The sequence below is a fragment of the Equus przewalskii genome, chromosome 5 (assembly GCF_037783145.1).
Source record: "Equus przewalskii isolate Varuska chromosome 5, EquPr2, whole genome shotgun sequence".
Lineage (NCBI taxonomy): Eukaryota > Metazoa > Chordata > Mammalia > Perissodactyla > Equidae > Equus > Equus przewalskii.
Genome location: NC_091835.1, coordinates 61,553,520 through 61,577,202, shown reverse-complemented (window position 1 = coordinate 61,577,202; position 23,683 = coordinate 61,553,520). Strand labels below are relative to the sequence as shown.

The 23,683-nt window shown below is 38.4% G+C and overlaps 1 long non-coding RNA gene across 1 annotated transcript in view; it reads left to right on the top strand.

The window, feature by feature from the left end:
- LOC103548585 (uncharacterized) overlaps positions 1-23,236 on the top strand; it is a 30,776-nt gene extending 7,540 nt beyond the window's left edge. The window contains exons 2-4 of the long non-coding RNA XR_544302.2: positions 6,799-6,917; positions 8,455-8,574; positions 23,132-23,236. This is a non-coding gene — a long non-coding RNA (uncharacterized lncRNA). The remainder of the gene's footprint in view (positions 1-6,798; positions 6,918-8,454; positions 8,575-23,131) is intronic.
- Positions 23,237-23,683: the final 447 nt, after the last annotated feature.

Genomic DNA, 23,683 nt, shown 5'->3' with positions numbered 1-23,683 from the left:
TCAGTGAATCATATTTTAGAAATGTCAATTTTTTATTAATTTTTGAGAGACTAAAAAACCAGATTCTCAAATATAAAAGATACCTTAGTTAAAAAAAATTTCAAAATATGTAACAGTTAGTTTTATGATGAATTTAAAATGGCTATACACTCCCTTTTATGTTCCTTTTTATTCATTTGCACAATTATGAAACAAGGAGTATATTTTCTATTACTTGTATTACTTTATCATTGTAAGTATAACAAATTGCTATACTTGTCTCTCTTTCTGAAAGTATGTGTTTCTGATTTTACATAGCTGATAATATATCCATTTGGGAGCTTGGCTTATTATGATTATAATTTGAAAAATTTAGTGGAGACTGTCAAAACTTGAAATACAAAACAATATTTACAGATACCATCAGGAGAAACACAGCTTTTTTTCATTTGTTCCTGTGGTTCAGTTTCTGAGGCAATACTGTTAGTTGCTTCTACATTTTCATTATCTCCTTTCTTCCTAAGGAACCCCAAGTTTGCATCCCCCTTATATCCATAAGACACAGCACTAAGAAGTAACAATTTAAGAAAATTTCCCTGAAGACTTGAGGATTTTGTAATAGATTACACAACAGAATATGAAAATTTAGAGTTCCATGAGAGAAATTAGTGCTCCTAGAGTTCATCAACTCTGCCCCTTCTTATCCTAAGAGTCCCCACAGACCAGCTCCTTCTTAGCCCCAGGCCTATGGCCTTATGGCTGTGGCCTATTTAATTCCCCTGGACCTGGTCTCTTTGAACACGTCCTCTATCCCTGGACTCCAGGGTCCTATTTTCCCTGGTCTTAGATATTTTTCTATCACATGGTTACCATCCATTTTCTTGAAGGAAATTATCACTCATTTCACAGTATGTGGCCAGGCCTCTGTGTCTCAGACAAAGCACATTGCTACTATTTAGGAATGAGGTCATAAAACATCATTCCATGAAATGGAAACCACAAGGATTCTACCTAAAGAGATGTGAGATCTTTGTGGTATTTTTAAATATTACAACATTTTCTTCCTAAATAAAAAACACATATGTACAATATATTAGGAAGACTTATGCCTGAGAATGTAGGTAACTAGTTGGTAACAGTGAGAAAAGAAATTTGAAAAATAAAACCTGGATAGTCTAGCTTCAAGAATGTGTAAGACACCTCGTGCTACAATTTTAAGGAATGTTTTTTAAACCCTTAGCTTGAAATATCTCTAGACAAAGAAGATTAACAGTCAAGCTACTTTCTATTTATGTAAATATCACCTTGGCGTCATAGACTCTTTTTTGAGTGCTTCTAACTAAGCAGTCCTCTGATATGTGATTTGATTTGTGGCTTGGTCTTTGAGTGCTTTGTGCAACGGTGGGCCTCAGTAATCCTTCCGCATAGATCTTCCATTAAAAGTGGTAAAGGAGGCTTTGGGCTTATAAATCAGATTCTCAAGAGTTCAGTTACTGAGAATCCATTTTCCAGAGTCTGATCATTTCTTGGTCAAGTTATTCAACCTCTTTGAGCTTTAGCACCCATATGTGAAATGTCAATTTAAAATACTATTTTATTTATATCTTGTCTCATTCGAGAAAGAATTGGAAAACACTTCTAGAGGAACAAATATTAAAAATAATAAAAAATATAAACACTACAAGAAAATATACATTAGGGAATTCAAGAGCAGACATAGAAATAGTACCTGGGAAAGTAATTATATAGTTGGTCTCTAAGTGTGAAAGGATAAAACTGACTACTGTATCTGTTTAAAGGGTTTAATAACATTATCTGTTTTGTAGGGTTGATGAGGGGATTGAATGACATAATCTATGTCGTATCTCTGGCACATCACAGGGTTCATCAAATGTAGGTTTCCTTCCTCCTGGGAAATTGAGGAGATGTGGGTTTGTCACGGAACCTTGAACCTGTGGTAATGTCAAGACGTGGACCTTGATGGAGGGGTGGGCTCTGCTACCACTGTGAAGACAAAAGGGGAGTTGAATTTATAATAGCACAGTTATTTATGTTGTATACATATCTGTTCAATACATTAGTATGAGAAAGTAAGGAATGCAGAACTGAGCAGAACAGGCAGGTATCGCGCTGGGCGACCCTAAGAAGGTAGACTAGGGCTTATGGGGAGAAGTTACAGGAGAGCAAGTTCAGCTTAATATAATAAGGAAGACTTTTCTAACCTGTAAACTTCTCCAAATGTGGCATATGTTGCTTGGGGAAATAGTGACTATCTCATCTCTGGAGGTGATCACATGTAAGCCAGGCAGCCCATTGGCTGGAATGCTGTTGAAAGAATTCCAGGCGTGGATGGCTAAAACTACTCGAAATATCTTGCTATCACGGTTCCGTGATTTTTTTTTTGAAGAGGCTCATTGAATAAAGTGAATTTCAACAAGTTTTAATGTCAGGAATGAACACAGATCAAGAGAGAACAGGAAATAGGCATTATTACTTAACTCTGTGCTAGTCCTAATATTTATCCTAGCCTGTCATTCTTATCCATCCCATTACTTTAACTTGCAATTTCCCCATTATCTTTGACTCTTTGCAATTACCATTCTCTTCTCAAATGAATCCTCCTGACAAATTCAGATGTTCTTTCTTTATAACATGTCAGAATCTATTTGTAGATTGCTTTTCTGCCTTCTAAGACTCATCCTTTCAGTAATTTTTTCTTTGATACATGCAAAATACTGTTATCCCCATCAAACCTGCAGTTTTCTGAAGTAGAATCTTCACTTTTGCCTTTCTTCTTTCTCAGTTGCTTTCAAGAGCTTCTTTTCCAGCTTATTCTGCAAAACTACTTGCCAACACCTTTTTCCTAGTCTGTGTTCTATTTTCTGTTTTGTTCCCTAAGCTTCTTGAGTCATCACATTGTTCCTTTCCTCACTTCATGACATTCTCTGGATCCTTTCAATTTTGAAATAAATATATTTAAAGTCTACAAAGCCATCCATTGTCTTTTCTTTCAAGTTCCTACTGAAAGCTTAGTCTTATGACTCTATTATTTTCTTTAAATTCCCTAAGGGAGCAAAGTCAGATAAAATAAATACTAGAGGCAAAAAGATTAATGAATAAGCTCTCACCTAAAAGACGTAATGACTATCCTGCTGAAGCTTGCTGAGAGAATATGATGATTAGAACTCAAGAGGAGATTGCATCTCGTTAATTGCCTGGACCACAATTCTCTCTTCACTGTGCATGCTTTAAAATGGAGTTGATATTTTATTGTTGACGTCTTAGTGTATGGAAATTATGGAGCTCATGATTTGGATTTTTAATATCACTAATCTATAGAATATTTCATGTTTCAAAATTTGTTTGCTTTTTGTTTTTTTAATGTTTCATAATCTCACTGTATTTTCACCATGACCCAGAGGAGTGGGCAAAGCAAGTATTACTATTCCCATTTACCAGATTAGATCCCTGATGTTTAAAGAGATTGAGGGATTTTATGAAGACCTAAAGACCATGTGATGCATCCAGAACTCCAATTCAAGTTTCCGTCTCCTAGTCTAGTGCTTTGTTTTTAAGGATTGGCACCTGAGCTAGCATCTGTTGCCAATCTTCCTTTTTTTTCTTCTTCTCCCCAAAGCCCTCCAGTACATAGTTGTATATTCTAGTTGTAGGTCCTTCGGACCTGGTTTTGCTATGTGGGAGGCCACCTCAGCATGGCTTGATGAGTGGTGCTAGGTCTGCACCCAGAATCTGAACCCATGAAACCCTGGGCCGCTGAAGCAGGGTGTGCTAACGTAACCACTCGGCCACAGGGCTGGCCCTCAGTGCTTCTTAAAATTTAAACATCATTTCATTTCAGTTCAGGCAGACCATCTTGTCTGTGATCTTTGAAAATATGTTCTCAGAATTCACTTCTTTCCCCAATATCTTTTAGTGAGAACCCATCATTAATTGCTATTTGTGGAAATCTAAAATGAAAAAAATCTGAAAATCTCTAGATCTGAAGACATTTAATTTGATTACAAGTACATTTTAAGTCACCCGTTTCTAGTTGTTTAACTATAACGGTATGACTGACTGCCTGCAACAGACGTTCAACGGATAGAATGGTAGGAGGAGTTACTTATTTTCAGTATTTCACACACACACAATTGCTGAAGGCATTGAGGGAAGACTACATTTTAGCTGACTAGCGTATTTAGAAGTGGAGAAGAGCAGCTCCAATCATAATTCTTTTTTCTATTTTAATTTCCACGTGCCAAGAAAGCTTGTCTATTTATCACCTGTCTCAGACAAACAACCTTACTACTTAAAGGATTTTTAACTTCTCAGAGCCTGATGACTAATAAATCACTGTAAAGTTATTCCAACATGGGAAATAGACATTCTTTATAACTCTGCAGTACTTTTAACTTAGTACCGAGGTTTCCTCCTCATGAAATAGCGATTTTTTAATAGGAATAAGAGCAGCAAGTAAACTTCGAGTGAAAGTCAGGGTTAAAAGTTTACGTATTTTTATGCTGACTATTGAAATAAGAACTGCAAACACATAATCACGTTCTTTGTGTGAGATAAATACGTAGTCTTTTTTAAAAAATAAAATAGAATATTATAGGCCCCATGGAAAAAATACAGCTTTGCCCTAATAGTCTAAGTAAAGAGTTTTTGAAAAATAACGGCATAAAATGTATTAAAAAAAAAAAGCAGCTTTTACTCCAGGCTATTATAATGAAGAAAAAGTGTTCCAAATGTGAACTAATGAAGTACAAAGTAATGAATATTTAATTTGTATAATTTACCAAAGTGCTTTTAGAAATCAGAGCTACATTCTTCATAAACATAATGTTCATTAGGCCTTAACTGTAGCTTGCCTGCAATTACCATATCGCTCCCGAACAACTTCAGCATCATAAGGAGTTGAGTAAAACCCCTCTGAGAATATCCTGAGGGCAAGGAGAGAAAAGAAGGAAAACTGTGATGGCTGTGAAATCCGAATAGCTTACTTTGACGACGAAAACAACAGATTTTGCCTAACTGGAGGGCGGGCAGCCTGCCCTTGTCGAGGAAACAATAGTTTCACGTGGACTCTATACCCTTCTGGCAACAATGTTTCAAAGGGTTAAACAAAACACGAAATCATTTGATGGCTCAGTAGAACACATTATCACATTCTTAAAGGTAAGCAGAGTGCTACTTAAAATCTGACTGATAACATATCAGATCAAACTGAGCAGTTTTCAGTAGAAACAAACTTGTGATGTGATGTGCATTTTAATACGACCACTAAGATACTCCCATCGACTCAGAGCCCAAAAGCCTCACTCCTTGTCTATTATTATAATAGGAGGTGATTTTTTTTTCTCTTGAACAACATCTTCTCTTCTTGTTTATTATTTTACCAGTTTGGCAGCAAAATTGCTCCTGCCATGAAGGGGTGAGGTAAAAATTTTAAATTTTATTTGAGGAAAATTTTTGAAATATCTAAAGAAAATCCGTAAAATAAATGATATTCCGATATTTTTAAAATCAGGAAAGAAGTCTTAATAAAGCAAATTAGACAGAAGAGATTTCTTAACTTTGAAAACTCTGTTTCCCTGATCCCTTTGCTTTGTAATGCTTCTCTTCAATATTCTGGGTCTACGTAAGTCAACATGCAAGAAGTCATGAAAAATTGCTCCATAGTCAATCGAGTCTGTTATGACTAATTTCAGCAGAGGCCATCCAAGGAGAGTCCAAGAGTACTTTTGAATGTAACAAAGATACCTTTTTTCTTGGAAAATGGTCTAGTTATGTGACTCATACTAAAAGAATGACAGCACTACCTGAGAGATGCAAAGAGTTTGGGGATAAACTGGAACAACTGAGTATTGAATTAACATGGAAATCATTATCGCATAGGCCTGCCAAGGATTTCCATTAAAGTGTTTAGAGAAAATGATTTTGACAAATTATGTATTTTATGAGCAAAAATATGCAACCTGCTGCATTTGGCACTTTGTCCTTCCCTTCCTGAAAGAAAGGTAAATTGCCTTTGCTGTGAGGCACTGTAATTGGATTCCAATTCCCTCAGCAGCATGTCGATTAGCTGAGATGCCCACCTGGAAGCGCTCGGTGACAGCTGGCAGGTATGGCCTTCAGGGAGCCCGTGCCTATTGGACTTAGATCCTGTTCAAGTGACGGCAGACTCTCTCAGGAGAGTATTTTGGCAACTTTAGGTTATCATTTAAGAAATCTGTTGGCAAGGATCTTTCATTTAGCTTGTCATTTGGAGAAGCAGGAAAATTCAAGTTCACTTTAGAATAGGAATAAGCTCATAATTGAGATGGCCAAAGTGAATGCATTATGGGACTAAGTCCTGGAGGAAGAATTTGATAGAGTATTAGACTCGACACAATAAAAAGATTATGGAATTTTAGTGCCACAGATAGAAAAACAAAAAACAAGAAACAAAAACACTTTTCACCAATCTTGACCTGAATAAATGAACTGGAGAATAAAGACAACTATCCAGATAATTTTATAGACCCACAACATTTTATAGAATTGAAAGGAAACTTAAAGAATTTAAAGTCATGGAGTTTAAAACAAGCTGGAAATTTAGTTGAGGACGCCTAGTAGTCAAATGACTGCATCAGGGAAAACGCGGAAGTGAGACTTCTGTGCTGTTATATTGTGGGAATAAATGAGATTGCCTAGGGAGGGAGATGAAAACTCTGAGGGAAGAGGAAAGTAAATGAGAAAGAAGGATGTTATATATTGTGATTGAATTGATGGAGGTGGAGGCAACTCTTATCATGTGGTTTTTATTTTCTCAAATAGGAGGCAAGATTCCCGTTTGCTGAGAGTGAAGGAGATGCACACAGATTTGGAGACAGAAGATGGAAAAAGCAGGAAAGATGTGTATAACAAAAACTGCATGGAGTTAGAGTTAATTAGAGGTAAATGATTGCCCAGCAGATGTTAGATAACGTGGACTGGTTATAATGCCAGCTGGCATCGTTGTATGACTTTTTCTAACAATGCTCAGTAGTCAATAGTAAGAGGGGAGTGATCTGATGATTGATGTTACCCGAGGTGGGAAATGGCCATGATGGATATTTTCAGGTTCTTAGTGATCTTTAAAACACCAAATAGCAAGAATTGACATATATGTAGGATGCACAGGAAAAAAAGATGCCGTTAGGCAAAATCAAGCTGTCCTCGTAAATAGTTCTGACATTCAAGTGTCTCATTTCCTTGACAGTACTTGTCAATTTTATGGTCTTATACAGTTGAATTACTTTTACCTGATATCATCTGGGACAGACGTTTGGTCGTTAGTTGAAAAAAATTCTGTTAAAGTGAAAAATTATTAAAAATATTAAAGTATGCAAATATTTTATTTTACTTAAAACATATTCATTTATTCTTCAATATGTTTAATGTAGAACATAGAACTTTTTGGGGAGATATGAATCTAACCATATTCAGAAGATCCTTTATCCCCTCACATAAACCACACATATAACACATCATCTATAATTTCCATACACTGCATCTGAATTCAGAATTCTTTTGAAATTCTCTAATTTTTAAGTAAATGCCACAATGATGCTGTGATAGTTAATTTTATGTGTTAACTTGACTGGGCTATGGAGTGCCCAGACACTTGCCAAATGTTATTCTGGGTGTGTCTGTGAGGGTGTTTCTGGATGAGATTATTATTTGAATTGGCAGACTGAGTAAAGCAGATTGCCCTCCCTAATGTGGGTGGGCCTTGTCCAGTCAGTTGAAGACCTGAATAGAACAAAAAGGCTGAATAAGAGGGAACTCCACCTGGCTGACTGTTAGAGCTGGGACATTAGTCTTTAGTGGCCTTTGGACTCAGACTGAACATTGACTTTTCTTGGGCCTTGAGCCTGTTGGCTTTCAGACCGGAACTCACATCAGGTTCTCAGGCCTTTGGGTTCAGACTGGAATTGCACATCTTCTCTCCTGCATCTCTAGCTAGCCAACTGCAGATCTTGGGACTTCTCAGCTTCCATCATTGAGAGAATCAATTCCTTATACTAAATATCTTTCTCTCTTTATATGTACGTATTTATATGTATGTATATATATAGATATATGTGTATATATCTATCTGTATATATTATTGGTTCTATTTCTCTGGAAAACCCAGACAAATACAGATGCCTCATTTGTCAGCAATTATTCTTTATCAACCTGTTTCTCCAAAGCATTCAGTTATTCATAATTGAATGAATGTGTGTTCTTCCCACACTCACATTTCACTAGTATACGTACTCTTTAATTAAATGATGAAACTTCAATAACAACTACACTGTCGTGGTCGCTTTGAGAACAAACTCAAGCTGTCGAAAGAAAAGTGTGTGGAAGACCCAGTGGAAGGAGACACTTCTGGCTATAAATGGAGGGAGAGGGTCTCGTAATTCGAAAGCTAACTGTGAACAAGCACGTCACCCTCTTGTGTAGGCCTCTTGTCTCATGCCCTGTCTCCGATGCCCGTGGACACATACGTACTCCATAATAACTGCATGCTTCACCAGATCTGACCCAGAGGTGCTGGAGACAAGGAACAGATACACTTTGCTGGTAAGAATCCTACCAAGAGACCCTACTCCTTCCTGTAAGTTTGAGTCGGAAATCAAGGTAAGGTATTGTAATCCAACCTAGTGTACTCCTCAAGATACTAGATCGTTAACCCCTGGAGTGGTCTGTTAGATCTTTCCCCTTACCTTTGGAAAACCTGTCTTAATTGTTGTGTAAAGGAGGACTGGGGTGCCAATGATGCGGGGTCGGTGAACCGAGGAGTCGAAAGACAGATTTCTTAGACTCTTAAGATCTGGCAGTTGTGCTCTTTTATTTAGAGAATAGTATGGAATAGCACGGGGACAGGACCCATGGGCAGTCAGAGCTTCTGCTGCCCCAAGTTGAGGGTTAGAGCTAAATTTAAGGCATAGGTATGTGTGTTATCTCTTTACAAGACAAAGGAAAGAATATGTAAAAAAGTTAAAATGGTATCAGTGCTCGTAGGGTCCGGCCATTTGGTGGTCCCACAACCTTTAGATAAGAATTAAACCGGATTGGGTAAATGGCAGAAGTCACCGCTTAAATATTATCCTCAGCTAAAGACAAAGGAGGATTTGGGGGCGGGGGTCAGTTACATGAGGTTGCCAGACAGTAAACAACTTAAGATCTTGCCTCTGGCATTGATTAAGAATTTCTAGAGATAAGGCCATCCCCCCTCTTCCTGGCACAGAGAGGGAGGCATCTTTACAGATAGAGGTTTCCCTTAGAAATGTAAATGTTTCCCAACCAAGGGCAAGCAAATTCCACTCCTCGGAGCCTGCTTCTCATCTGCAGTTTTAAAATTAACCAGCCTAAAATTCCTCATCACCAAGACTTTGGGGTTTTCATAAAATCACTACCTGGTACTGTAATCTGCTGCTGAAGATTCAGAATCTTCCAGACCAGCTCAAAGGTATCCCAATCTATTATTCCTCTTTAGGGTTTCATTTATTCCTTATTCAGGCCTGCTTACAGGAGCCCAGATAGTCTCTCTCTCTCTCCTTCTCTCTGTCTCTCTCTTTCTTAAAGTCCTCAGAACGTATGTCCTTCAAGGCTATAGCTTTAAAATCTTCTCTTATTGGACACTTTCTCTCCTGATGAGAAATTGGATGCCTGTAAAGAATGGATCGTCGCCATTCATGCTGTCACTATCAAGACAACTTGGCCCACAAGTTGTCTCATTCTAGACCCACGTTACACTGCATTTTTGGTGAAAGGAAGGAGAGTATTTTGAGGTGCTATTGAGATTAAACTGGGAAGAAATGATCCAAGCTAGATACTGAGGGCATATCATAGACTTAGAGAAAAGGGGAGGTCCAAGGGTTTGACAATGAAAGGAAGAGGTGGTGATGAGAAGTTATGGTCAGAAAAAGATATTTCTCTTTTGAGATAGCAGAACAAGAGATTTTAAGCCTTGATGAGGCCTGTAGAAAGGATGGGAAACAATATCTGGAAATATATTTGGAACATATTTGGAAATCACAAGGCCAAGTATTTGTGAGGCCAGTGTGTTTAATGGTTCCACACAATAAATTTATTGTTTATTAAAATGTTTAGTTACTTATTATGCTAATACATTTAATAGCAGAAAATATTTTTATCAGAAAATGTCTGAGACAGCTAGGGTTTTAAATTTCGGGATAATTAGCTCACATCTCTACTTTACGTTATGATGAGCCTATGTAGAAGCCAAAAAATCAGAAATCTTAATTCATTGTGAATTGCTAACCTAAGAAGATTATAACATGATCCCCTGAATTCAGCTAATTGACCTTACAGCCCAAGGTCAGATCACTTAAAATGGCATTAAGGGAGGGCTTTTAAGAGGGAGAAAATATCTTCCAAGGAATAATCTTCTAAACTTCTAGTTGTTCCTACATATCTCTTGTTTCTGACTAATAAACTACTGCAATCTATGATCTAAATGTACTAAGTGTGGGGCTTAAATAGCCTACTGAGACCATTAAGTCCCAAATATCTATTGCCCATTTGTAGAAAATACGTTAGTAATTAGTTAATTATGGTTTAGAAATTGTTTTAGATAAGAATGAAGCCATTATTAAAGGTCAGTAGATAAAATGTCTGCCTAATTGCCCTTGGGACCAAGCTCTTTTTCCAGGGGGATCAGTATGAGCAAGGAAGCAGAGAAATGTGAGAAGTCAATAGAAACTCCAGCCTGGGAATCTGGAGAGCAAAGTAGGGCCAATGGATCAGTGATTTTATTTGGTCAAATAGATTGATCTTGTTTCTAGCGCATCAGTTCTTCCACCATGCTAAATAATCACTTCCTTCCTAGTCTTTATCTCACAGGCTTAAAAAAATGGTCAAAGATCCTTTTGAGGGATCCTCAGCTTCCAATGCCTGAATATGACTTCAATGCCTGCATAACCCTGGTTCTGATAGGAAAATATAAAATTGCACTCTGATAATCGTTGACTAAACCTGCTGCCCTCTTTAATCTTGACACTGCAAGTCCCCGTTGCGTGTGGCCTCTGTTGAGTCCCCCACTACCCTATACACCCCAGATATACTGGAAGTAAGAAGAGGAATTTGAGGCCCTGTGGCTCCAAAACCAAGGCTTTAGTAAAAACAATGCTCCAACATACAGTCCAAACTTCTTTCTTTTAAAAGACACTTTTGAGAGTCAGGCTTTTGGCGCTGGATTTATCCCAGCTAAATAAAGAGTAGAAAAAAAGCTATATATATATTTAAAGAATTCTCTATATATTCAATATATATTCAAAGAAACATATGTGTATACGGTGTTTCTGTGAGTCACCTGTATGGTTGTTTTAAACTCCTTCTTCATTGTGCCAGTATAAAGGACAGACCTGGGTTACATTTCCCAACTTATAAAATAGGAGAGATAAAGTATTTATTTCTCTAACTGCTTTAAATCATAGCTAATGATAAGTAATTACAAGTAATCTCTCAAGATGAAAAACATCATTTAAGAACATAATTTTTTATGACAACTTTTTCGTAGCTCTAAAGAAGGTGCGAAAATACACCTTATATTACTGTGGGCGAACTCCTTCCCTTAACTCTTTCTATTCGAAATGAATTTTGTCTCCAGCTAGTTTGAAAAAAGTTCAGCTGTGACACGTATCCTTGATTATTATTGCCTTCGTATCACTTAGAAAAATAGAAATTAAAGCACACTAGTAGTTGCTCTGGGTCACAAAGCATTCTTGGAACTTCTGTCACTCTTCTAACAACAAAATGAAGCTAAGCCCTATTTTGGAGAGAAAATAGTATGATACAGTGTTTAAGAACACAGCTTTGGAGTCAGACGGACTCAGCTACCATAGAATACTCCATTATTATTCCAAAATATTTGCTCCCTACAGGTTCTTCCCTATAGGCCCTCCCTGTGGGATAGCCAAATCCCATCACCCATGTGCCTTTCTTGGTCAATGGGCTGTGAGCAGAAGTGACAGAGCTTTAAGATCCATTTCATGGTCAGCCACACATGCTCTTTTTTCTCTGTCATGAGACCAACAATATCCTAGATAAAGGCTACTCCTTCAGCTCGAATCCCTGAATGAAAAGGATGTGGAGTAGGGCCACAAACCTTTGTAGCCAACATTTACGTAGTGAGAAGTAAAGTTAAATAAATTTTGTTAGTGTCGTCCACTGACATTTTGGGATATACTTACCATTAAACTAGCCTATTCAGAATGATACAAAAAGGTGTCCTGGAAGTAGAGTTCCCTGCTGTCAAAAAAAATGCCTGAAATATGTGAACTGTTTTGGGGCTGGCCAGAGGGTGGCAAGGAAACTCTTATTGCAGGCAGAAAGACACTGAATGCAGTAGTGAAACATTGAGCGGTAGTGTCACGCACAGTACCTTGGAAGGCATAGAATGCATTTAATTTGTGACTTTAGGTGAAGGAGTGAGAAAATATAATGTTTGCAGCATAAATTGATCACTGTTGATTCTATTTGCCAAAGTATGTATCGAAGAAAGAGATGAGCTCAGGAATTGACTCATTTGCAAGAAGAAATAAAAAAGAGTAAAGAGTCCAGAAATTCTGGGACTTGTAGTGTTAAAAACCGAAAATGGGGAAACTAAGAAAAGCTTTGAGCTACAAAGACTGATTAAAACCCGAATTCTTGGCAAAAGCCAAATCAAGGGTGTGGCTGCCATGTTCTTTGTTGAAATCTCTAAATCAGTTCAGCTGGTGTCCAGGAAATCCTTTCAAATGGAAAACATGGCTCAGGTTAAAGAGACTTCCAGACTCTTCCACAGAAACATGATAGGCTAGAATTATTAGCAGTTAAAGAGGAGCAGGTCTGGAAAACAACTGGAGGTGTGGCTCCTGGTATATGGAACTGACTGGAGTTCCACAGATACAGAGCCAATCTTTTGTGCACAAGAAGCGGGATTCAATAGCTGTGCAACCTCCAAGGAGGGAAGTTTCCAATGTGTTTTTTTAGGTGAGGCCAAGGAGCAAAAGAAAAATAAAGGATCACCCAGAGGGCAGAGCCAAGGTCACCGAGAACACTGAGAACATAGCCTGGGAGCTACTTGCAGGGAACAGAAGTAGTTTATAAGGGAATGTTCCCCACCTCCAATGTAGGGAGCTCTTGCAACAACTGCCCGGTGACGTTCCAGAATTCTTATGGGTCAATGACTGTTATGTGGTATCCATTTGTCTTCTTTCCAAACAGGAGAATTTATTGCCATTATCTTGTTTCTGTGCCACCAATATATGCCAATATTCAGTGATATGCCAGTAAGTGTATAATAACTCTCTCTAGGAAAAAAAGCTCTGATTGATAGCATTTGCCTATTTCTGTGATGTAAATACTCCAACCATGGCCAATTTTAAGCTACCAATGTGACATTTGCAAAATTCCTGAAAATTTAACAATTGATTCTCCTAAGGAGATAAAAGACAGCTCCCACACACCACTGGCATATATGAAGCAGACTTATTTACTTTTATTGATTGATTGATGATTGATTGTTCATAGAGCTCAACAACCACAGGAGCCATATCCAGACCTGATATAGAGACTGTCACAAAATCCTAGACTTTTCAGCCTGTTCTCGTGTTAAGATAAAACTTTGGCGTTGACTCCAGCAAAGGAAGAAGCAAATATTTGTAACCTTGACCTTCTTCAGCCGCTGTCTCTTCCGTTAAGTGAGCATGACGATAACTGCCCCACCCAACTCAGGGAATCATTATCAGAATAAGCAAATGTTGTCCAAGAGCACTGCATAAACTAAGTGCTACAGTAATGTAAGAACTTATGAATACTTTATAACTTACTATCTACTTAGTTTTCCCTATTAATGTTTCACATTTCTGTAAAAACTCCTCTCCGTCTCCTGCTTTCCTAAGGCAGAAAACTGAGTCTTCTGTTCATATGTCAGCTTATACAAAGAAATATGCAATTTGACGTGTGCTAGCTGAAAATATTACTCTAGTTCCCGTTTACCAGAACAACCTAAAGGAATGTATTCTGTCCGATCATCCCCAATGGGGTAGAGATTGCATGTCCCCACAGCGAGATGAGGCCATTTCCTTTGTGCACCTTCTGTGACTCAGAGCAGAAACTGCAGTTTTTTAGGTAAGATAATTGCAACATTTTAGGCAGGCTAGTAATCCCCTTTGACACTTGCCTGTGAGCTTCTGAGAGGTACAAGTTAAGTGGTACAAGTAAGTTTAGGAGTGGTATCGAACCTCAGGAAAAATTCTTTTCAAATTGTGCCAATATGTCTCTGACTTTTAATGGGTATACAGTTTCATTATCAGACAATACTATTCTATACATTTTAAGAGGATTTTTTTAATAAAGAAAAAATAGGTCTTAAGAATGATCTTTGTGTAAAATAAGTCTAGAGTCAGATTGACTTGAGTCTAAATCCTGCCCAGGTCACTTACTAGCTGTGTGATCTTGTTCAAGTTACTTCACCTCTCTGAACTTCAGTCTCTTCATCTGTAAACTAGGAATAATAATAGAATATATCTCATATATTATACGAAGATAAATGAGCAATACAAGTATTTAGCACATTCCTGGGCTCATGGTTAGAGATCAATACAAATTCTATGTTGTACTTGACTGAGTTACTCGTTTTATGCTTATGCAAACTTAAGGGAGGTATTCTTTTTAGACTTTTACTACTTATTTACTTTACTCACTCTTGCTTTAAAATAGCCATTCCCCCCCCCCCACCCAATTATTATGACTGATATTCACAACCATTAACTGGCCTTTAAAATGTTGTTTGAACAGGCAGCATTCCAGGCTGGGTCTTTTCTATTCTTAATTGTGTGATGAAGTGCAGAAACACACACTACTCTCCCACACCAATAAGAATCTATGGAGAATGCATTACAAAAATTTTCTTTCATTTTTGTAAATTGCTGCTCCCTGTTTATGTATTCATTTATAGGTTGATTCCTCTTTATTGTTAATTAAACCCTTAAATTACCATCCAAATTGGAATTAAAGTAAAATGTCAAAGGCATTTACATTTCAAAACTAGATATTCCATGACTACAATTAATCTTGGAGCATTAAAAAGAAAGGAAAATCACATTAATGTTGAAATCCTAGACCTGGCAAGAAAAGTAGCTTACGAAATAACCTATTTGTATGGTAGCGAGCATTTTACCCAGGGCATGAGGCAAAAAATTCTACTTTGGAGAGACTGTTGGGGGTCCCCTGCTGAATGAATGGGGCGTGAGAAAATAAATAAGGTTGAAGCAAATAATGAAAATGAAGACTTCCTCCCCACCTCATTTTCAGACCGATTATAAATTGTCTTTAATCATAATCTCCAGTATTGGAAATTTCATCAGTTTATTTTTATCATGTGCTAGCATATTCTTGCTCCTTCCTGGGAATTAACGATCTGTTTTGGCCCAAGCCTTTTCATTTTGCAAAATTACTATTCCTTTTGCATCTCTCCTGCTGCCCCGTATCACTATAGACTATTTGTTAAGTATAGGAAAAATTCATGTTTTCCCCCTGCTTGTCAGGTATAATGTGGAAGAAGGACTAATGAAAACCATTTTTCATTTTTATTCAACAGAGACCATTAAAATAAAATGAATGAAATGCTTTTTGCTTAAACTGAAACCTGCCCAAATGTTTCTGTAGAGAGGTTCTTTTTGTTTGTTTTAAACGAAATAAGCTGACCTCCCATTCGTTTAGGTAGAAATTTCTCAAGCTTCCCCAGGAACAAGCTGCTCGAGATGGTAAACTCAACCTGTTGACTACGTCTTCGCAGCAGCATTAGCCATCTGGACTGTGAAAGAACTGCTCCAATTTGAGGTCAGGAGCACGGACTCTTTGATGCAGTCTGTCGTCTCATGTCACTCACAGTCCAAACTAACTCTGAATTGGCTTCTGGATGAAGCAGAAAGGCAGAAGAGGCTCAGAAAGCAGAGTGGTTAAGTTGGGGTCCTGAAACTTCTGGCTTCTTGCCTCAGTGGTATTTGATTCTTTTTTATTTTATCATAGGATAGTTCTCTGTGGTATGACTCTTTACTCAAATCCATATTCTGAACTCCCTGAATCAGGGTGTGATCTGGACTAGAGGCTGCAGACAGGGTTTAACATGAGGAAAAGTGGGAGAGGCAGAGAAGTTGGAAGCTGGCCCAGAGGCTGCTGAGCTTGCCCTTGAGGAAAACTGGAACCATGTCCTTCAGAGGTCAAGTGGAAATAAGATAAGGTCTTGGCAAACGTGGTGGATGCTAAGGGGAAAGCAGGTAGAGATAATGGGTTTGGAAGTGAAGAAACCAAAGCAAGTGAATTTAGACTGAACTGTGGGAGGTAGGATCTATAGTGATTCACCAATCTCAAGAGTGTCTGTGCGAAAGGAGACAATCAAAACAATCAAGAATATTAATGGCAAGATCATGACCAATGACAATGAGACTTCCTAAAACCCAACTTTTTGTCCATTTCACACCTGCCCCTGTACCTACTCAGCTGACCATGACTTGAGAAAAACATACAACCATGCTGACTGGTCTACCTTTAAGTTCACGACCTTAAGTGGTCCCTCAGAGCAGCTTGGAAATTGTATTCTATGCCCCAGTCCGTTCACGCGTCTACACCTAGATGATCATCTCTTCTCTCTTCAAACTGCCTTCTTTCTAATTCTGGTTGATGATTTGATTCCTATTTCACTGAGAAAATAGAAGCAATCAGAAGGATGTCCCGCATGTTCCCAACAACACCTACATGCATTTATGCCCAGACACTTTAACTTCTTTCCACTTCAGTAGGTGAAACTACTATACTCCTCTAAGAGATGAGCCCCCTCACCAATGCATCAGTTTCTATTTCTTCTAATCCACTCGAGACATCACCCCAGAGATTTCCCCCTGCCCCTCCTATGTATTCCTCTGTTCTCGCCCTGTTGAATCCTTCTCATCAGCATACAGACATGCTGAATTTCTCCCATAGCCCTCTCCAACTACCACCCCGTTTTTCTGCTCCCAAAGAACTCCAGTTGGCGTCCATCTTCACCATTCCGCAGAATGGCTCCTGTTAAGGTTAGCAAAGACTTCTATGTTGTAAATCCAATAACTAATTATTAGTCCTTATCTAACTTGATCTATCAGCAGGATTTCACAGTGTTGATAGCTCTCTCCTTGCAATACCTTTTTCTTATAGTTTCTGGAACAGTTCACACTGCTGATTTTTCTCCTAATTCATAGCTGTTCCTTCTCAAGTTCCTTTGTTTGTCCTACTTGTTTACCAAACTTATAAACATTGGAGTGACCCAGAGCTCAGTGCTTGGACTTTTTCTCTTCTCTATGTACATCCACTCTTTGGGTATCCCTCTTGTGTCATATGGCTGCAAATACCATCATTATGTTGATGGTTCCTAAATGTATCTCTCTCCTGAACTTCAGATGCATGTACTCAACCATCTACTCAACATCTCAACTTGAATGTCCCATGAAATATTTACTGTTTCAAAACCAAACTCTTGCTATTGGCCCTCTAACGTGTTACTTCTGAAGTCTTCTTAATCAGTAAATGGTAACTCCATCCTTCCAATTTTCCTCCTCTCTAAAATCCCCCATTCAATCCATCAGTATATCCTACTGTTCCTACCTTCAAAATAGATCCGGAATCTGATTCCTGCTACCAACGTGGTTCAAAAAATTGTCATCTCCTTTCCTGGATAATTGCAATATTTTTTACCTGCCTGTGCTGCTTCTACATTTCCCCCAATAGCAGACATTCCTAGAGTTCATTGAAATATGGTTTTACCAACTGTCACCATACAAAGTTGTTACAATTATTGACTGTGTTCTCTATGTTGTATATTACATCGCCATGACTTAATAATTTTATAACTGGAAGATGATAACTAGACTTATCATGGTTTTCATTTCATAATGTATATAAATATCGAATAACTATGATGTACATCTGAAACTAGTAGGATATTGTATGCCAACTATACTTCACTTAAAAAAAAAGAGGAAATCTGGTTTTCCTTCCCTCCTGGGAAGACTATATTTCCTGGGGCTTCTGACTAGTTCTCGGCAAAGGAGTGTAAGTAGAAGCAAAAGTCCGCCGTGGACCTTCCAGTTCACTTTCCACTTGTCAGCGAATGTGTCAGCTGAGTGTTGAAATAATAAAGCCACAAATAGAGGCAGGCTGGATCACTGAATCACCATGCAGAGGACAGTTGCCTGGAGCATCACTGGACTTACATCAAATTTCAAATGAATGTAAATTAAACCATGTCTTTGTGTTTCACTCAGAGTAAAGAGCAAAGTCCTTGGAGCAGCCTACCAAACTCTATATAATGTTCATCATTACCTCTCTGCCCTGGACTCCTATTACTCTTCCCTTTGCTCTCTCTGCTCCTGGCATACCACCTCTAGGTCAGCCTTAAGACACGGTGCACATTTTTGCCTCAGGGCCTTTGCTCTTATTGTTTCCTCTACCTGCAATGTTCCCAAGAGATCTGTACGGCTTGCTTCCTCATCTTCCTTGGGTCTATTCAGAAATGATACCCTCTCAGAAAGGCCACCAACTTATTTAAGATTGCAACAGTTTATCCACCATTGGGACTCCCCAGTTCTCTCTGTGCCTTCGTTTCTCCTTTAGTATGCATGACCATCTGACATAGTATGTATTTTACTTGTTTGTTTATTTATTGTCTTCCTTCCCCAATTAGAATGGATACTTAGTCACAGCAGGGATGTTTATGTTTTGTTTTTTTTTTTCCACTGATCTATCATCAGTGCCCAAAAAAGTGCCAGGTACATAGTAGGCAAGCAATAAATTTTTGTGGAGTGGATGAATAATGAATGAAACTTTCTTTCTCCATCTGCAACATCTGAAGATGGCAAATGCTTATTAATGTGCTATGAATGGAATGTGTACAACATAATCTCAGAAACTCGCATCTTAGCCTACCTATAATGCAAAAGTAATCACAAAGAATTACCAGTGGGAATCAGATCCCTCATATAGCTTAGATCCAAGCCAAAGACTGCAAATTGTAAATTCTTAACTACTTACAATTAAAATAAACAGCAGTAGGCAAGGACGTAATTTTTTTTTCTATAATTGAATCTATTCATTTTTATAAAATACCTACAGTGAAATCTGGAAAGGATATTACACAGCCCATTAGTATAGAATAATCGATGCAGAAAATATATTTCACAATAAATAGAGTAGGGAATGAGGCGGAGATTATGTGTGTGGTATGTGTGTATGTAAGTGGGGTCAATAAGTGATTATGAATGTCCACCTCATGTTAAAGCTGTCACCCACTTGCAGTTATTTGCTATTTATGCATAGACTTGTTTTCACACCCACAGTTTAATTGGGAAAGTTCAAGACTTTAATGTGAAAAATGACCAAAAAAAGTTCTTGGGAATACAACGTAATACCCCAAATGCAAAGTGTTATTAAATAAGGATTTTTCTTAAAAAATTTTTTTAATTCCCATTTTCTTACAAATATTTAATAATGTTAGAACAGTCTGCTAAAGGCTTTCTGTGGCATATGAACAGGCTACAATAACTAACCGTTGGCAAAGGCTGCTTGAACATTTTTCTTGCGTTTTGTTTGGATTCAGAGCCTGAGTGGTAAGAATGGGCACTCCAGTTGCATGGGGGAATCAGAGCAGATAAGGGTCTTCTGCACAGGAGACAAGAGTGGGTTTCTGCAGCCTACCAGCTCAGAATTTACTTCTGACCACCGCTGCCTTTATATTCAGAGACCAATTTTCAGCTGAATTTTTTGGGTTATAATGGTTGTGAAATTGATGTATACCCTTGGGACTTTGTAAATATGAGCTATTTGCCAGCCCAAACCAGACAATGCCTGTTTTTTAGAGTTAGTTATGAGACAGTGTGGTGGAAGGACACCTAGGTTCTAGAACTTGCTCTGCAGTAAACAAAAATGACATCACTTTTCTGAGCACTATTTCTTTACCAAACAGGATGCAATGGCTGCTCTGACTAACTCTTGAGGATTTTGTGAGCTCCACATAAGATAATGACTATCAAGTGCTGAAAACAAATCTCTAGAAAAATCCAAAAGGATATTAGATGTTATCACTTAGAGTTGAAGATCCCAGTGATCCAGATACTTCCCAGAGTGGACTTTTCCTCCAAACCTAGGCAGAGTCTGATCATCTTTACTCGCCACACAATATTTCGTGTGATGATTTGGGGATAATGAACAAGATTGTTTAGAATGTGATTAGCATGTAACGTTCACTAGCATCTTTTGGATTCAGGACATGTAGGATTTCTAAGAAGAAATGAAATCTTACAGTTTGTTTATTTACATGAACAAATTTATCATTTGATCTTTTGCTGCTTTTCTTGTTGGCTCTAATTATGATGCTTGTTGAACAACCATTAAGGTCCTTGCTTGGTTGTTCTGACGTGGTCTTTCCAATATGTTTAAGTAGCTAAAATGATTTTGCATACACTATTGGGTTTCTAGATGTAAAGAAAACCTAAGGTAAAATTACAATTGGAAAACACCTGCCCCATGAGGAAGAATATAACCTCCAATATGTCACGTTAGAATATTCAAGGGAAGAGTTGCTGGAATTTGCAATATATGTTATTCCACTGATTTTAGTGTGTCAGGCCAGGTAATTAGCTGGAAGTTTCTCTGTAGGGAATTTGCATCTAGTCTTGACAGTCTATATATTTTCTAAAGTCTTTAGGAAAGAAGTAAATAAAAATTATGTTCCTAACGAAGGAAAATTATTTAAAATTATCCTTCCCCATTTCTCCCATTTGTTCTTCAACCTACCTTACTCCTCCCTTTGCTGTCTGCTTTGCTGGATCTATTATTTTCTTGCACAGAAAGCTCTTTGCCTTTTCTAGTGTATAAATATCTGACTTTTCTGGATTTCTTTATATTCTCCTCAGAACAATGTGACAAAAGGTTCAGAGAGCAAAGAGTCAAGCTTACACAGAAACTTCCTGGACAGTAGAGGAAATCCTTTCCTTCCCTAGACAATGGCCATTCTACAACTGGAGGTCTATTAACAAATATAGATTAATTTTTTTCTCTGCTATATTTGTAAGAAATGTGGAAAACCTGAGGATTTTATTTGTTGCCCTCACGCCTAACCTCTTTACCTGCAGCTGTTCTGCACCTGCAGGTTGATCTTGAACACGATCTTAGCTGCTGACTGTTTCCACCCATCTGGGTAAAGTCTATATTGTGCAAACAATGGCTGCTAATCTACAGAAGCAATCTTCCCTCTTCCAGCACCATGCTTGACCAACTATTCCCAAAGCTAGATGAATTTTAGTTGACCTTTTTCTCCTTAAGCCCTATACAAAGTTATACCCTCCTTCCCAAGTCAGAATATTTCTTTAGAATTTTCTCATGCCTGGAATTTTTGAATACAGGCTTATGCTAATAGTGCTTTGGTTGCTTTTCTTCCATGTCCTTACCTAAACACATTGGGAGCCACAAGAAATAACATACGGTGCCATGATGAGTATGGTAGGCCGAATAATGACCTCCAAAGATGTTGAAGTACTGATGCCTGGAACCTGTTAATATTATGTTATATGGCAAAAGAGATTTTGCAGATGTGATTAGGTTAAGGATCTTGAGATGGGGAGATTATCCTGGATTATCTGGGTGGGCCAGTGTAATCATGAGTCCTTATAAGAGGGAGGCAGAAGGAGAATTCACACAGAAGGGGAGAAGGCAATGTGACCATGGAGGTGGAGCCCAAAGTGATGCAACCAAGATCCCAGAAAGGCTGGCAGCCACCAGAAGCTGGTAGAGGCAGGTAAACTTTTCTCCCCCAGAGCCTCCCAAGGGAATGCGGCTCTGCTGACACCTTGCTCTTGGTCCACTAAAACTGATTTTGAACTGAGTTCCAGAACTGTAAGAGAATAAATGTTGTTTTAAACCACCAAGTTTGTGGAAATTTGTTGCAGCAGCCATAAGAAACTAATTTGTAGAAAGCCCTATGAAGTGGAAATACCAAAGACTTTGGAGATTGCATATTTATAAAACCAACTGTACAAAGCTAGAGACATTCTTTATCATTTAATTACATTTCTATTTCCTTCTACATTGGTCCATGTGTACTTATTTTTTTGTCATCAAAAACAAGAAGGAAATAGCTTTGCTTTTCATGTTTTGTAGAATATAATCTAGGAAAAAACACTATTCTTATACATCAAATGCCCAGGCCTATTACAAGAAGAGAAAGTGGTAAGTTGTACTACTAATCTCCAGTACCCATCCCCTTGGAGCCAGGCAGAGCCTTGTGACTTGCTTTAACTAATGAAATGTGACAGGAACTCTCATGTGTCCCTTCCATGTGGAAGCTTTCAGAGACAATGTGTGCTTCCCCCTTCTCTTCCTTCTGCGGCAGTTGTCAGCAGTGCCACATGTCCCTGAGGGAGGCTGACAATGAGGAGCAGAGACCCAGCTGGCCACCATGCACCTGTAGAGTGAGAAATACAAACAACAATAACAACAACAACTTTGGTGTTTTAAGCATAGGAGATTTGGGGACTCTGTTTCTGTAGCACAATTTAGAGGATCTCAACTGATATGCAGAAATAGCCTTTCTTGTCCCCAAATCCACCTCTCTGGTTGTTAATTCTAGAATTGTCTCAAACATTCATATGTATTCGATAGAAAGCCCTGTCTATGTTTCTTCCACAATATCTCTCAAAATATCCTATCCTATTCCCGACCGCTGCCATCTCCTGTGTTCAGCAACTTCTCATTTCACTCTTGAACCACCACGGGTACACTTAAAGTGTATGCCTACGTTTGGACCATCTCTATACAGTCTCTTCTGCTAAAAGCCACCAGATCACTCTTCATAAAATGCTGTCTAGATCACACAAGTCCCTACGCAAAATCCTCAGTGGCCCACTATGGACTGAATGTTTGTGTCCCCCCAAATTCACATCTTAAAGCCCTCCCCTCCTGTAATGTGATGGCATTAGGAGGGGGAGCCTTTGGGAGGTAATTAGGATTAGATGAGGGCAGGAGGTTGGCGCCCTCAGGGATGGGATTAGTGCGCTTGTAGGAGTCAAGGGAGAGCTTGCTTTCTCTCTCTACTCTCCACCAGGCAAGGATACAAGAAGTTGGCCGTCTACAAGCCAGAAGAGCGTCCTCACCAGAATCTGACCGTGCTCGCACCCGATCTCAGACTTCCAGCCTCCAGAACTGTGAGAAATAAATTTCTATTGGTTATAAGCCACCCAGTCTCTGATACTTTATTATAGCAATCTGAACCGACTAAGGCAGCTCCCGCTGTTTATGGATTAAATACCTCATCCTTACCCCTCCGCAATACAGTCACAGCTTTCTGTTCCAATTTTATCAGTCTTTACAGCATATTATTTCCTCCCCACTTCATCTGGCAAGTCTCCTCCCTCTCAATGAAATGTGTCATATACCCTTAGTTTTCAGTTCTGTCTTTTGAATAATATTCATCTTGTTTTTTGTTTAATCCTAATAATTGAACATCACCCAGCACCTAGCAGTATTTTAAAGTACATTTGAAATATTAGGTAAAGGTTTTTTAGCTAAAAAGTTAATGTTTTTGCTTGAGTGAGGAAGAAAAGAGAGCTGGTCTGCAGATCAAACCCTTTCCGGACTTAGAGCAATTTATCAGCCT